Source organism: Pavona decussata, unplaced genomic scaffold (genome assembly GCF_977016875.1).
Source record: "Pavona decussata unplaced genomic scaffold, jaPavDecu1.1 SCAFFOLD_134, whole genome shotgun sequence".
Taxonomy (NCBI): domain Eukaryota; kingdom Metazoa; phylum Cnidaria; class Anthozoa; order Scleractinia; family Agariciidae; genus Pavona; species Pavona decussata.
Window position 1 is genome coordinate 2,291,909 of NW_028145547.1, and position 14,674 is coordinate 2,306,582.

General features: G+C 38.0%; 2 long non-coding RNA genes and 1 other non-coding gene across 3 annotated transcripts; 2 read left to right on the forward strand and 1 right to left on the reverse strand.

The window, feature by feature from the left end:
- Nucleotides 1-223: 223 nt before the first annotated feature.
- LOC146467681 (uncharacterized) lies at nucleotides 224-3,003 on the forward strand. The gene is made up of 3 exons (XR_014867685.1): nucleotides 224-338; nucleotides 1,486-1,627; nucleotides 1,982-3,003. It is a non-coding gene; the product is annotated as an uncharacterized LOC146467681 (long non-coding RNA).
- A 930-nt stretch (nucleotides 3,004-3,933) lies between these two features.
- On the forward strand, nucleotides 3,934-6,851 carry LOC146467682 (uncharacterized). The gene is made up of 3 exons (XR_014867705.1): nucleotides 3,934-4,724; nucleotides 5,172-5,328; nucleotides 6,714-6,851. It is a non-coding gene; the product is annotated as an uncharacterized LOC146467682 (long non-coding RNA).
- Nucleotides 6,852-11,717: 4,866 nt separating this feature from the next.
- On the reverse strand, nucleotides 11,718-11,789 carry Trnaq-uug (transfer RNA glutamine (anticodon UUG)). The gene has a single exon. It is a non-coding gene; the product is annotated as a tRNA-Gln (tRNA).
- Between the last annotated feature and the right edge of the window lie 2,885 nt (nucleotides 11,790-14,674).

Consider the following 14,674-nt stretch of genomic DNA (forward strand, 5'->3'; position numbering starts at 1 on the left):
GACAATGGAAGATTATCGAAACCTACGTTTGTCGCTTGATGTCTCGTGGTCCATGAAAGCTTTCAATTTCCGCTCAGTTTCCGCAGTTTTCTTCATTCAATTGTAGTCTCTTTTGTCATTACCACGCTAAATTGTTTTTTTCACGAGAAAGTATTATGAGTTCATTGGTCAATTAGCTATATAAGAACGAAGAACATTATCGTTCCAGTTAATGTTACTGAAACGCTGTCGGAATCGTACGAAACGGAAGATGAAGGCCACGAGTTTTTGGTGCCTGTGTTTTATCCTCAGTGCGATCATCACCTTTGCTTATTCAGCACCACCTCCTCAAACTGAAGGTATAGTTACGACTTCTCTGTCCGACAGGACATAGCTCGCAACAAATAAGGAAAATTTCTCAAATCTATTTTGTGCCACAGGAGAGCTGACAGCTTTCAACGGAATCATTCAAGGTGTTTGAACAGTTTACGGCTACGAGACATTATTTCAAGTTTTCGCCATGGCACTAAAGGGAAGAAAAGAAACTTGAAATTTGAGCAAAAAAAAGTCGACTTTTTAACGTTTCTTCTAAAAAATAGTCACTAACTCTAAAATCGATTCTTTGAGCAAAAGTTCTTTTGTACAATTAAATAAATTTCGAGACCGATGTTAAACGAAAATGGTACTTTTTATTGTAAGTTTTCTAGTTCATGCTAAAATAATCGAATGAATGGATACATAAGCTTTTCTTCGTTTCACAATGAATGGAATTGTTCTCGAGTAGCGGCTATCCGTGTGCTATCCAAACTGAATCAACATTATTGGCCATTACTAAGAGTACTTTTGAGCGAATAGGCTACGCCGGTTTCTCACCTGGGCGAAAGCCAGCACCAAGCCAACTGAGAATTACATATACGGACGTTCAGATTATTGATAGTCAACTTTACTTGTTTTATCATTATATTAGCAAGGCGCCCTGCATATCGAAACGTCAACAATCGATTAGTGTCCACCGGCAGATTCTTACTTTAGAGAGATAAAGCCGTGATCGATCAGAGATGACGAGCACACAATATAACGTCACTCGGAAATATTTGGAAAAGCATTCATTTGTAGTTTCAACCACGATTTGAACTTCCGATTTGAACTTCCGATTCCACGTTAAAAACACAAAACCTGTAGAGGAAGGTATTTCAATAAATCTGAGACGTTCAAGTTAGCGATTTTGTCCCCAGAAACGACGAAAACTTCGGAAATGATAGAAAAAGCTCCACAGCTTTTAGCAAACTGATCGAAAACCGGCGTTCGTATTACCTTGAGAACACCTGGAAAACCTTTGAGGCGCGGTCGAATATTCATAAAATAATATCGTCATAAAACGAGCATTCTTGTGTAATAAACAAATTTATTGCTCTCAGCAACGAGATTAAGTGTTCAAACTGCTCGGATAAAAAAACTCCGAAACTATATATTTATTCTTTGGTTTGGTGTATTTTATTCTACCAGGGAATCCACATCCATTTTACGAAAGTCCTCTTCCAGTGGAGATCGGTGAAACAAAAGGCCTTGACGAACCGTTACACTCGCAGGTCCTCAAGCGAAATCCAGCTCCGCCTGAAGATTGTACAATCTGCTGCCAAAACATGTGGTGAGTCTTGGTTATCCTGGCTTCTTAAGAGAATACCTTGCTGTAGAAACATTTATGAATTTCCTTCCTTTCCCAGAATGTGTTGCCTTTCTTTGTTTTGTTTTGTTTGCTTTTTTGTCAGTTTGTTTGCTTTTGGTAACGTTTCGACAAAAGTGTGCGCACGCAAACGGGAAATCATTTTGAACAATAAATGCTCCCTCCCTTAAGGGGTGTAGCCTTGGGGCTATATACTGATCAAAACGTTGCCTTATCATCAAATTAGAACACTCCCCTTTATATTCTATAAGCGATAACACGGCTAATAAAGAGGCTGTTGTGTGCGGAGCCTAATTGTTGAATGTTGTTTCTTCGCAGGTGCACATACATCAATACTCGATGCCGCTGCTCTCCTCCGTGGAACATCGGCCCATAATTCTTGGCAACTTTGATTTTAAGACTCATTGTGACATCTGCGTCTGCTTTTTTCTATCTACATGTCAATGGAATTATTACCACTGTTCTATATCTTTTATTTGCAAAGGAGCGGTTTTCAATAGGATTGTCAAAAGCGATTCACATTTACTTCAGTTTAATGTTACTCGCCTTTATGATCGGCTATGTAAAGATTCGCACTACTCGACCAATCAATTGTGAGTAAAACTGCCACTCGATGTTACTGCAGTTACCAGTGGTTTCATAGCTTGGTTATTCGGCATTTGCCTCGATTCATAGCACACCTTTTCAAACAAAAGAACCTTCAACCGCGCGCAGGCGCAACTGTAATAATAGCTATTTTGGTGTCTTTGCAGATTGCCTGTGTTTGTCATTGTTATCCAGGGTGATTAGTAGCTGCTTATTATTCACTGCTCCTTAGAGTGTGATTCATCTTGATATTACGCTTTGTGCCAAAACAAGAAAGAGAAAAAAAAAAAGAATCGTACGTGCAAATCTCGTGATTTGTTTAGTGTATCCGCATTCTTAATTGGTACTTTATCGGAGTTTTTCATATCGGGATCACATTCTGTGTTAACAATGTATTGTACTGAAACCAAAGGTTATAATTCCGCTAAACTAATAAAGACAGAATGTCCAGAGCTAATTTATCTTGTTTTCTTAAGAATGGCCAAGCTTGCTCTTTCATATTGAAAGACATCTGAATGAACATATGAGATGTCGTACATTTTGAACTGCAGATTATTGCATTTATGTATACGCAGCTCGTCGGTCACTATTTCGGCTCACAAAGGCCCGTTTAAACGGTTTCAACATTTGCTTCAACATGCGTTCAACACTTTGTTGAACCAAATGTCGGGGGCGTTTGAACAGGTCGTTCAACATTGTGGAAAGTGTAAAAAATGTTGAAAGCTGTTTGAATCAAATATGAATCGATTCAACATTCCCTTTGCTCTTGAAAAGTTGAATGGCGTTGAAGCCGTTTGAACACTCCGTTCAACATGTGTCCAGCATTTGCCCAACATCCGTTCAACTTTTGTTGAACGAACGTTGGTCAAATGTTGAAACCTTTTAAACAGGCCTTAAGAAGAAGACTTGAGGTTTCGAGCGTTAGCGCTTCGTCTGAGCGAAGGAGCTCGGGAGAAGGACTAACGCTCTAAACGTCAGCACTCGAATCTCTTTACGGTGGCGAAATGACCTTATCAACTCTTATCCCACTCCCCACGACGCAGCACCACAGCTTCTTTAGAAACTAACCCCCTTATCCATTTGAAATGTCAATAAAAATTGTTTATTCTTACGCTTGTCCTAAAAGTTCACCAAAGATGGATTTAAGTTGCATCTAAATAAATAACTCAAATGGCCTAGAAATGCCTTCATTTTGACAAAGAATGCGTTTGTTTTGTTTGTTTGTTCAATGTTAATTTAGTATGATTTTTCATATATTTCTCCTAAAAATACTTGTTGACTTCAAGCTACACTAATTACGTTACTTCTATACAGTGTGTCATCAGAACCCTGCGGTTGATATCCAAGATTTTTTTTTTGTTGTTTTTTTTTTTTACACATAGCTGGAAAGTTCCCCAAAGGTGGAACCTCATTTATGATGCCTATTAATAAATACCGTCCTTGCTTCTGACAAAAAATACTTGTGTTTTAGTTATTTTCTCCGTTCTGTTTCCCATAGTTCAAATTAGAATGCGCCATGGGAAGATGCGCTAAATCTTTGATATGAATGTCAAACTTGGCGTATACACACTCGGAAACATAGCGAAAATGCATGCGCGATTCGTGTCTAGCCGAGTGTAGGTGAATCGTGCAAATATCTAGGGGACCAAGAAAAATTGAGAATTACCACTACAAAATCATGACTTTCGTTTGGGCGGAAGACGTAAATAAATTCATAAAATTGATTAGAATGTCCACGCAATTCAGCTGCTGGAACCATAATGAATACATACTGAGACCTATTACTCCTTCCTAGCTGAGCTGTTAATCCCCAGATAATCAATAAAGCCAAGGTATACTTCGTGAACAAAGCCATAGAACTGTAGATCTTACCAATATATTTTGGGAAAATGCATAGAAGTACGACTTACAACTCATGTACTTCAATTTTCAGTGTCAGTTCATGTTTCAACATCAGCACCAACGCGAATTTAAAAACATTCGCCAGTCCGTGTACACGTGGTGATAAGATGTCAGCATGTTCTCATAAAAGATTCAAGGCCAGTGAAAGATGAATCTGCACACCAATCCGCAGAGATCAGAGAGATTTAGAATAAGGTTAACGGCAAACGGCAAACGGCAGAAATGAACACGTGACCATGTTTACCCTAAATTTGCCGCTCGCTGTTTTCAGTTTCTCAGTAAAATTGAGTAGTTTTGTGTTAGCATCAAAGGTCATAATTATTTTGCACTATTCTCATCAGTGTGCTAATTTTTTTCAAGAAAACATAAACGCGAATCTCACGTTTGCCGTTTACCGTAAAAGCGATTCTAAATCTCTCTTTAATCCCCCTGCACTGTGTCAGAGCAGCCTCTTCTGAGCTTCTAAGAAAATTTGGATCCGTAACGATGAAAGGCGTGAAGCTCGTTGCTATGCTGTGCGTAGCAGCCATTGTACTCAATGTTGGTGCTTCCTTACCTCATTCCGACGAAAACGGTAAATTTTACAATTTACGATAAATGTTTCACGTTAAAACAGTTTTCAATTAGGTATTTGAAGGATTTAGGCGTGTGTAGCACCGGAACTGCTTGGTTGTAGAAAGAGCTTTGAGGAAAAAAAAAAGGAGAAACGATTTTAGAGTGCTTACTTGGACTATTGATGCTTTCAATAGTTCGTTTGAAACGAGTAGATACACAGTCATGACTATTTCCAAAACGAAGGGTGTCAGCGTCTTGTTCCAAACATATAGAAAATCACAGCCTCCTTAAAAATTTGTTTTTATGGCGACCAAGTGACGAGGTCTCAGACGACCTAGATTTGTAGTTTTGTTTATTGTTTGTTTATTTATTTATTGTTTGTTTGTTGAACTTATTCATTCATTCATTTATTTATTTATTTATTTGTTCATTCTATATTTTTTAAATTTTATCACCGGCTATTTAGGGTTTTATGACGATTTTCGTATTGGTGAAAGCAATTCTCTGGGGAGTCGAGATTTCAGGGGTTCCAGAAGCAGCTTCAAAGAGTCACGATTTCACGAGGGTACTGAGACCCGAAGGGAAACTGAATTCAGTTGCCGAGGATGCTACAAGTCTCGCATGTAAGATCAACAAGAAAATACAAAGAAGGCATTAAATTTCATTAATTAAGGACGGTGCCTTCTAATACCGAAGTATTTTTATGCGGTTTCTGATCATCCGGGAAAAGCAGATCTTATCAAGGGCTATTGGAATCCAAAAAGAAAATTGGACCCGGGGGTAACCGCGCATTTTTCAGTGATAATTAAGCAGCAATATATCTAAAAAGCGCCAAAATATAAAGCAATGTATGGCAGTTTTTCCTAAATTGAAGCTTAATTATCTCTGAAAAAATGCATGGTTACCTCCAATTTTCTTTTGGGATTCTTTGGGATACCAAGAGCACTTGCTAAGTTCTGCTTTCTCCGTATAGTTTTAAACCGCGCAAATATATTCCTGTATTAGTAGGCAAACTCGAGTATATCGAGATGCGCAGAACGTATGCGCAGTAACAATAGTAGGCACCGTCCTTATTTCTGTCAACAGTTATAACAAACGTTACCAATAACACAGGTTGGGCGGGACGCTTTAAAGGTAAAGTGGCACTAACATGTGAAGCCTAAGTGGTCCATACATGAACAGCCAGAACATATCCCCTTTTCAACATGACTATGCAGAGGCCAACCTAAGGTGGGAAACGGACTGAGGCTTCATTTTGAAGCAAGGCATGGGATAGCCTGCATGATCACACTCCACTATATAAGTAATATCTATAAATTAATTTTGCACTTTACCAATTATTTTCCGTTTCTTGTATAGTTTCGAATAGTTATGTATAATGTCTACGCCAGTTAATTGCACGTGACAGTGATCAACTCTAAAGCGTAAGCTACTTTGGTCACTGTGCACATCTTACCTTTTCATCATTTGCGTATCTTTTTTTAGCTTGTAATATATTGTAATGTTCATAGTCGGACTGTTATGATAATACGTAAATAGTAAAAATCAATATAAATAAAAAATAAAAAAGCAAGAGAGCCATCTGGAATTGATTGAGAAATCAGGCTACATCAGCCTGCGATATTTTAGAACTACAGTTGTAAGCATTTAAAAAAAAAAGAAATTGGGCATGCGAATTCCATGGTGGGTAGCGGAACACGTTCTTTTGTAGACAATGCAGGAACACGACCTCGGTCACTTTGCACAAAGCCAAAGAAGAATGAGGATGAAGTTTCTTACTTGAGTGGGATGGAGGGATAGCCACAAAACAACGGATAGAAGGGGTTAAAAACCCTGAATAGGAACCTCATTTCGACACTTTGGGGACAGGTGTCTGCTTTCAGCCAGATTGTCCGATACCTTTAAATTTCGACATAAATAACATTCTACATAGTACATTGAAATAGCGAAAAACACTCCAAATGAATTTAGATTTCCTTAATTATTTTTCTTTTCTTTTCTTATGTAGGTACTACAGGCTACATGCAAAGCAGTGCTCCAAATGTCGTTAGCAACAAGCGGCTGTGTGTGTATTCGAGCTGGCATTTACTAGGCAACAGCCTGATCAGAATAAAATGCTAGATATAATATTTAAAAAACAAATAAAATGGTGGCTCTAAACATTCGTGTATTGACTAATCATTGAAGATTACTGACGGCATCATGTGTTATCAATAACAACTGTAACAGGGTGTCAATCAAGTTTACTTGTATTGCCTTCACCATATTTTGCAAGAATCAAATACTAGTTTTGCCTTTAATTTGTTTTTCACTCACTGAATTGCATGCCTCACTCTCATTTAAAAAAGTCAGTTTCAATCCGTCTATCTCATTACCAGTTCTCTTTACTGCAAACATAACTACATGCTAACCCCTCTAATGTGAGTCAATCTGTAGTGCTTGTCACATTTGATTCACCCTGACTCATTTTCATCTCTTGCCCTCTATTAAGCTTGATCGATTGAGTTCAGGTGGCAACTTTGTCAGCGTTCAAGGGTCTGACAGGGGCCAGTGCAAACATTAAAAAGTGGCACACAGGAACTAGAGAGAACTACATGTAGGATACTCCCTTAAGTTCCCATGCATTTTAATTTTCCATTGCTTCTGTTTTAAGCTATTTGCCAACCAAGCTGGAACATGCTAATGGCAAATGAACTCCAAACAGAGCAACAAATTATTTAAACCAAGCCTCCTTATTCTGCTGTCTTTTTTTTTTTTTTTTTTGACATCTTAAATGATGTAGAAGTTGATTAGTCAGTACAGAATATTCTGATGGAACAATAGCGAGACTCCAGTATACTACAGGTTATAATGGCATGTCTAAATTCTCTGCTAGCAGTCTCTTTCTGGATCATAGTTGAGTGAGAGAGATAAAAGATTGACTAGTCTTCAATACTGAAATGAGCAAATTAAAACAAACAAAAGAGACTGGCTTGCCCTTAACCAATAAGAAGGGAACTGCTTGCAGTCTAGAGAATCTCAGACATTCAAGCGCTGTCAGACACGGCCATTAATTGAGCCAATATTGTGCTTAATTACTAACAAGAGTAATGCAATAATACAGCTAAAATAATAAATTTTAGAGACTTACATGTAAGAGAAACATTCAAAATCAAACATACCTTGCTCTTAGTCCAAGGTGACATCCAACACATTTGTTAGCATTCAACGAAACCTACAATGAAGAAGACCCACCGAAAATGGGTAACATTTCCAAGTTGTAATGGCTACGTTTTTCAAGTATAATGCTAAATGATAAAAGTGGGATTGTGATTTAAAAGCCACAATATAGCCTACAAACAAGCCCTTCGTGCAGAATAGGGTGGAAAGAAAATTGGCAAGACGTGGGGCAAGCAGACAAGGGTAATTTCTTTTGCCCCTATTCACCACTAAGAGCCTGGTGTAGGACATTTGCAGGCCACAGACTGTGGACACAGACTGTGGACTGATTGTAAGTTATAAATCTAAAAGGAAAGTCTTAAAAAAATCACAGGAGTACTTTATCACATGGTGGACTGGAACCTGATGCAGAAAGTAAGTTGCATTATAGGCTGGTCAATTTCAAGACTAAAGTTACATTTCCAAACACTCACTGTTGCTGCTTTTGACCCATTAATCGCTGCATAATTTCTTAAGTTGTTCACATGGGGTTGTTTAATTTAATTTGTCAATTATTGACAAATTAAATTAAACAACCCCATGTGCAGTACCAAAAGATGACTTATTTCACTAGAGAAAACAACATTCACTTGGTGTAGAATTGTTAGAATTTCTAATGTCAAATAAAAAAATAATGGTTGACTGCTGCCCAGTTAGCTTAATAGGTAGAGTAGATGACTTCTGAGTGAGAGGTCGCTGGTTCAAACCCCCTAGCTGGACCAACACTCAGGGTCTTAGAAATTGTTAGACTAAAAATAATTATTGGATGTTGAAGAGTACTGGAATAAACAGGTAACCCTGTTTGATTAATTTTTATTTCTTAGATTCTGCAGTCTGTCGTTTGCAGTCTGTAGTCTGCCATCTGCAATCTGTTTTCTGCAGTATGTGGTCAGTGTGGTTTGTAGTCTGCCGTCTGCAGTCTGTTGTCTGCAGTATGTGGTCAGTGTGGTCTGTAGTCTGCCGTCTGCAGTCTGCAAATGCCACACACTACCAAGGGTCTGCTCACAGGCTACTGCAGCATGGCATGTAGGTCACCACAGGTCTTTTTCACAGGTTACATTCCACTGGTCACAAATACAGATCACTGTTGTACTGGTAAATAACCAAAGGGTCAGCGTGCCAATATAAATTAGGCCTGAATTAGCTTTGTAACATGGAGTATAGGGCTAGGAGACCCTGCTTAGCTTGTTTATAGACAATTATCACGGTAACCTGTAGTTGTGACCTGTGACCTGTCAGACCTGTAAAAAAAACCTGCCGGGTAGTACACTGAAAACCAAAGAACTTTTTTTTTGTCACCGGGCTGAACCCACTGGACCTCGTTCATCGCGGGTGTCCTTCCGTGAAAGCCAAACTTTAAGACTCAATTGATGCCATTTCTCGGGAATTTGAATGCAGTGCGCTTTTAAGATTTGCCTCTCCTTAATTGTTATGCTTTCTGAAAAGAACGGCTTCATTGGATCGGTCATGTTTGTTTCCAAACTGGGTAACCTTTCGTGTTAGTGACCAGTCTTTTCAATCAGACAACGGTTGCGCGCTAAATTTAAAGCGGGAAAGAGCGGGAAATATTTTAAAAAATCATTTGCCCAGTTTCACGTCGCGCGGGAGACTGGCACTAAAAGATTTTTGCGGACTTTATAAAAATCAGGATTTAAAATGGCTTCCAAAATAGAAGAAACAAAACGTGAATTTAATTGCCAGATTTCTCATGAAAACTTGCCTTTCTATAGCAACTGCGCTTGGTACACTCAACCCCTTAGTCCACACACCTGGTATACTCAACCCCATTGTATGAAGGTGCAATTGATTGTGCGCCTCTATGCAAATTGCATTATTGCATGTCTCTAATATGTCACTGATTGTCAAACTATGCAATTGATTTTCTATTGGTGTTAATGATTAACCATTGCGCGAGACTCTCTCCTCCGCAGAGTTTCGATGGGGCGTTATTTGTATCCGCTGAACGAAGTGAGTGCAGGCGCAAAAGCTGATAGGGATGGCTCCCGCCGTCGCCTTCCACGGAATTTTACGCCTGCACTCCCTTTTCTCAGCGGAGCCTCTGCGGAGGAGAGAGTGCGCGAGATTGAAAGTGTATTTGTTATCTTTGATTGTCCAAAGGTGCAATTGTTCATCCGTTGATGCTATTGAATGTTAATACATACAGCTGTTTCGACAAAGGTTGTCCAAAAAAAGTGTAAAAGCGTACGCGACAATGCCGAAAGGTAGTCTGGGAATTACCCAATAAATTTCACTATTAAAAAGCTCAGAATCCATATTGCCCGCCATCTCAAGTCTACGGTGTACGGTCGAGGCATTATGGATTCTGAGCTTTTGGTGAAATAGGCCATTTCCGAGTTGCTGTGTGCCTCATTATGAAAGCGAGGCTAAGTGCAAAGCTTTTCATATGAAAATTAGTTTTGTTTACATGTGAATGAAAACTAATTATCATAATAAAAACTTTGCACTTAGCCTCGCTTTCATAACGAGGTTCAATGCAACTCGGAAATGGCCTATTCATTGGGTAGTTCCCAGACTACCTTCCGGCATTGTCGCGTACGCTTTTAATCTTTTATGCTTTTGTGGACAACGTTTGTCGAAACAGCTGTATGCAAAAAGCGTTGTTGAAAGTTCGTTCGCGTTAATGAAGTTCATGGAAGTGCTAATGAACGTATATTTTCCGTATAGTTTCAACTGTTGACGTAAATAAATGTATATTTTACGTAAATGAACAGCAAAAGGACTAAAGTCTTATTAACTCTTTCACTTTCAAGACGCAAAAATGTGAAAAATTTCAATTTAATAGAATTGCCGAGCACCACATGAAACTTCTCCGCATTTAAATGGTCACCCCTCCCCCCCCCTCCCCCTTCCTCCCTCACTTTCACAAAATTAATCAAACGTTTCACTCACCGTTCTTGGCTCAATAGAGCGTTTTCATTCACGTGACTACTGGCCATATTGGTTTACTGAAACAAAACAAAGTATTTGCATAAAAGTAGAGTTCAATTCCCAGAGATTTAGTTTGGGACACCAACATGGCCATTGTGACGTTATGTAGAAACACTCTATAGAGATTTGTCATTAATTAGTCATTAATCATTAATTATTAGCTATAGTTGACTCAAAGGGTGAAGAATCTTATTTCTATTACCGAACATTCAAGACACTAAAGGCGCCTTTCAACCAGTTCATCCTCTTACAATTCTGACAATTGAAGTTAGGCTCTTAATTCCTTAACAAAAAAGTGGAGAGGAATACACGAACGAGAACGTAAAGAACGTTTTACTAACTTCATATTGATTTCCCTGCGATCAGATCCAACAGTGACACAACTCATTAAATTTTGCTGCATTGTTTTCAATGGTGAAGAGAAACATATGATTAGCGTCTCATTCAAATAGTTCATTAAATTACTAGCCGTTGAAAGAAGTTCAAATTAAAACACCTGCTTATGTACAATTGTAGTTTAATTTTTTTAATCTCCAGGTCTTTTATTTTCTTTCAATTTTCCTTTAGGTGAGTTTATCTTTTCTATTTTCAGTATTTTCTGCGGATAGGCAACGTTTCCAATATAAAACAACAAGGCACTGGCTTTTAAAAAAAAGATACGCGAAAATGTTTTCGCTTTATATTTTTTATTTATTTTTTTTTTCTTTTACTACGGCTTCCACAACTTTTTTCTTTCAAGCTAGCGTAAAACGTTTTCTGTTTTAGACTGACACTGTTCGAATGAAGTAAAAAGAAGCCTTCGCTTCATCAAATCTTTGCAGTCAATAGGTGCACGTTCTAACAAGGAAAAGAAAAACCTTACGTTAGGTCCCACCGAGATTTGAACTCGGATCGCTGGATTCAAAGTCCAGAGTGCTAACCATTACACCATGGGACCACAGATGTTTTCTTGGACTTCCAAACCAATCATATAACAAACTACCAGTTATGAAAGTGTTTGAAGTATTAATATTAATGTATCCTCCATAATTTTTTTCACCCTCGTCGAAATCATGGGTTTGAGTCCTGTGCATATCTGTTTACACTTAAGGATTCAATTACAGCTGAATCACAGACTCAAAAACACCTTGTTCAGCACCTGGCAGAGAAAAGTACTGTAGCTTCCATTTTTAAGGATCCTTACATTTTCGGATTTCACAAAATTACCCCTGCCTTGAACAGTGACATAACAAAGCACCAACTTTAGAGCCGGCTGCTGTGCTGGATGACCCTGGATTATAAACAATTGCTGCGCTAGATTATTGCAATTAGGATTTTATCGGCAGACTCACAAAAACCTTGGCATAACTTTGGTTTGAAGTGGTTCCAGTGCAGAAGACCACGAGAAACACATTTATTTACGGATTATTTGAATCTGGGAGTGAAGAAATTAGCGACAGAAATAGTCAATTAGACGTCAGTGAACAAATCAGGTGGTTATGATGAGCTATCTCCAAAAGTTGTGAGAGCAGTTTCAAAACACATAGTAAAACCTTTGACGCACATATATAGTCAGTCTTTTGTCACGGGCATTGTCCCTTCTGAACTCAAAAAAGCAGTTGTTACACCAATATTTAAATCAAACGACAAAGAATCATTTTCTAACTATTGACCAATTTCAGTTCTACCATGCTTCTCAAAGAATTTAAAGAAACTAATGTATAAGAGAGTTGTCTTTTTTTTGGATAAGCTAGTGGAGCTTGTAACAAGATATCAAAAGCCATTGACGATGAGGAATAATTTATACTATAATATGGGTGTGTTTTTAGATCGCTCAAAAGCATTCGACACAGTAAATCACAATATCCTATTATATAAACTTGAACACTTTGGTATAAGAGGAGTTGTATTAGAATGGTTCAAGAATTATTTGGCGAATCGACAGCAAATTGTTAAATATAAATTGACCGTCTCAAACGGCTTGACGATGAAAAGTGGAGTACCACAAGGCTCTGTTTCAGGGCCTCTTTTGTTTTTTATCTATGTTTCTTAATGATATAACTAAATTCAGTCTTTTATATTATTTGCAGACGACACGAACTTATTCTTTAGTCATAACGATCTAGAAACATTTTATAAAACGATGAATCAAGAACTTAAAATTATCGTTAAATGCAAATAAGCTATCTCTTAATGTCAATAAAACACAATTCATGGTTTTCAAAACTAAAAAGAGGAAGTTGAGTTATAAAGCAAACGTGAATATTAATGAAAAAACAATTAATCAAGTGAACTACACAAAATTTCTAGGATTATACATTGATGAAGAACTCACTTGGAAATACCGTATTTTAAAACCATGTCACAATGAAAGTGGCAAAAATTGTGGGGGTAGGTCTCGGAAAAACAGGAAAAGATAATACTTCTAACCGTCGGATTCCTGAGAAAACTCAGCTGTGGAATCTTCACACGTCAAACAAAAGTAACCATATGAATAGTTTCGTGCTTACCCCTTATTTCTTCAAAAATTTCGTCCAAAAGTGTTAGTCCCATACAAACGGAGTGCCGAAATAGTCACTTTTGAGGCACGAAATGATAATACTTCTATAAAAAGCTACAAATATATCGAAGGTCACATTTCCTTTATTAACATCTCTTCTACAAAAGCCATATGAATAGTAACTGGTAAACTGAACAGAACGCTCGTAAAAGAAGAATTTACAAGCGCTACTTCGTATTTTCTGCCAACTTTCTTTATTGTTTTGTGTGCTTTAATTTGTGTGATGAGATTTCAAATTTAGCGCCAGCGAGCGCAACAAAGGTCCTGGATAAGTCGCGGCATTGTGGGCGATGGATCGGCATAACGGCCAAAGCAAACATTTCTTACCTCTTGAAACACTACTCACATTGTACAACACCATGATCTACCCATATTTAACATATTGCAACATTATTTGGGCAAGCACGTATCCCACTAGACTAAAGCCTATCCTCAGGACACAGAAAAAACTTATCAGGATTATAACCTTCGCCAATTATACAGAAATATCTGGATCACTGTTCAAGTCATTTAAAATACTGAATATCTTTAAATTAAATACGTACCTGACGGCAGTTTTCATGTATTCATATAACCATGACAAATTGCCGGCATTCTTTGATAACATTTTTAAAGCTAATGAAAGTATACATTCCTATAATACGCGATCAGCATTAAAGGTACATATCGAATTTAGAAGAGTGTCGCTTTCCCAGTACCGCAGACACGGGGTGTTGTGTACTGGAGTTCGCCAGGTCAACCACAGTGAAGTATACGGCAAGGGCAGCAAGACTAATGCGTTTATTAGGATCAGGCTGAGCCGTCTATTTACAACACTTGCGGTGAAAACTAAAAAGAATACAATTGTCTAAGTCTAAAGAAACGGAAAAACTACGAATTCAACGCCGTAAAAAACGAAAGGAAAGAATACATGGAAAACTTACGTCTGATCTTGACTCCGGGGTTGAGAACAAGTTACTCCACGTTCTCTTAGAGACTCCGTTAGAAATAGCTCCGTGAACTCCTTACAGTTTGAAAACTCCTCGCAACTGAGAAACGTGCTTACAGAAAAAGGATCTTAATACATGTCTTTGACGTAAAGGAAATAATCATGTAAAAAGCTTTGCGCGGCTAGCCAAAAAACGGATATTCGGTAATCATGCAATCAATAAAACAAAGCTACAAACATAAAAGAACAAATAGTCCCTGAGTGTTTCTTAAGTGCTTGTTCTTGTCAGGAACGTGACATAGAGCAAATTATGGCACATTTGCTATAAGGTTTAGGGGAGCAATTACATGGAACA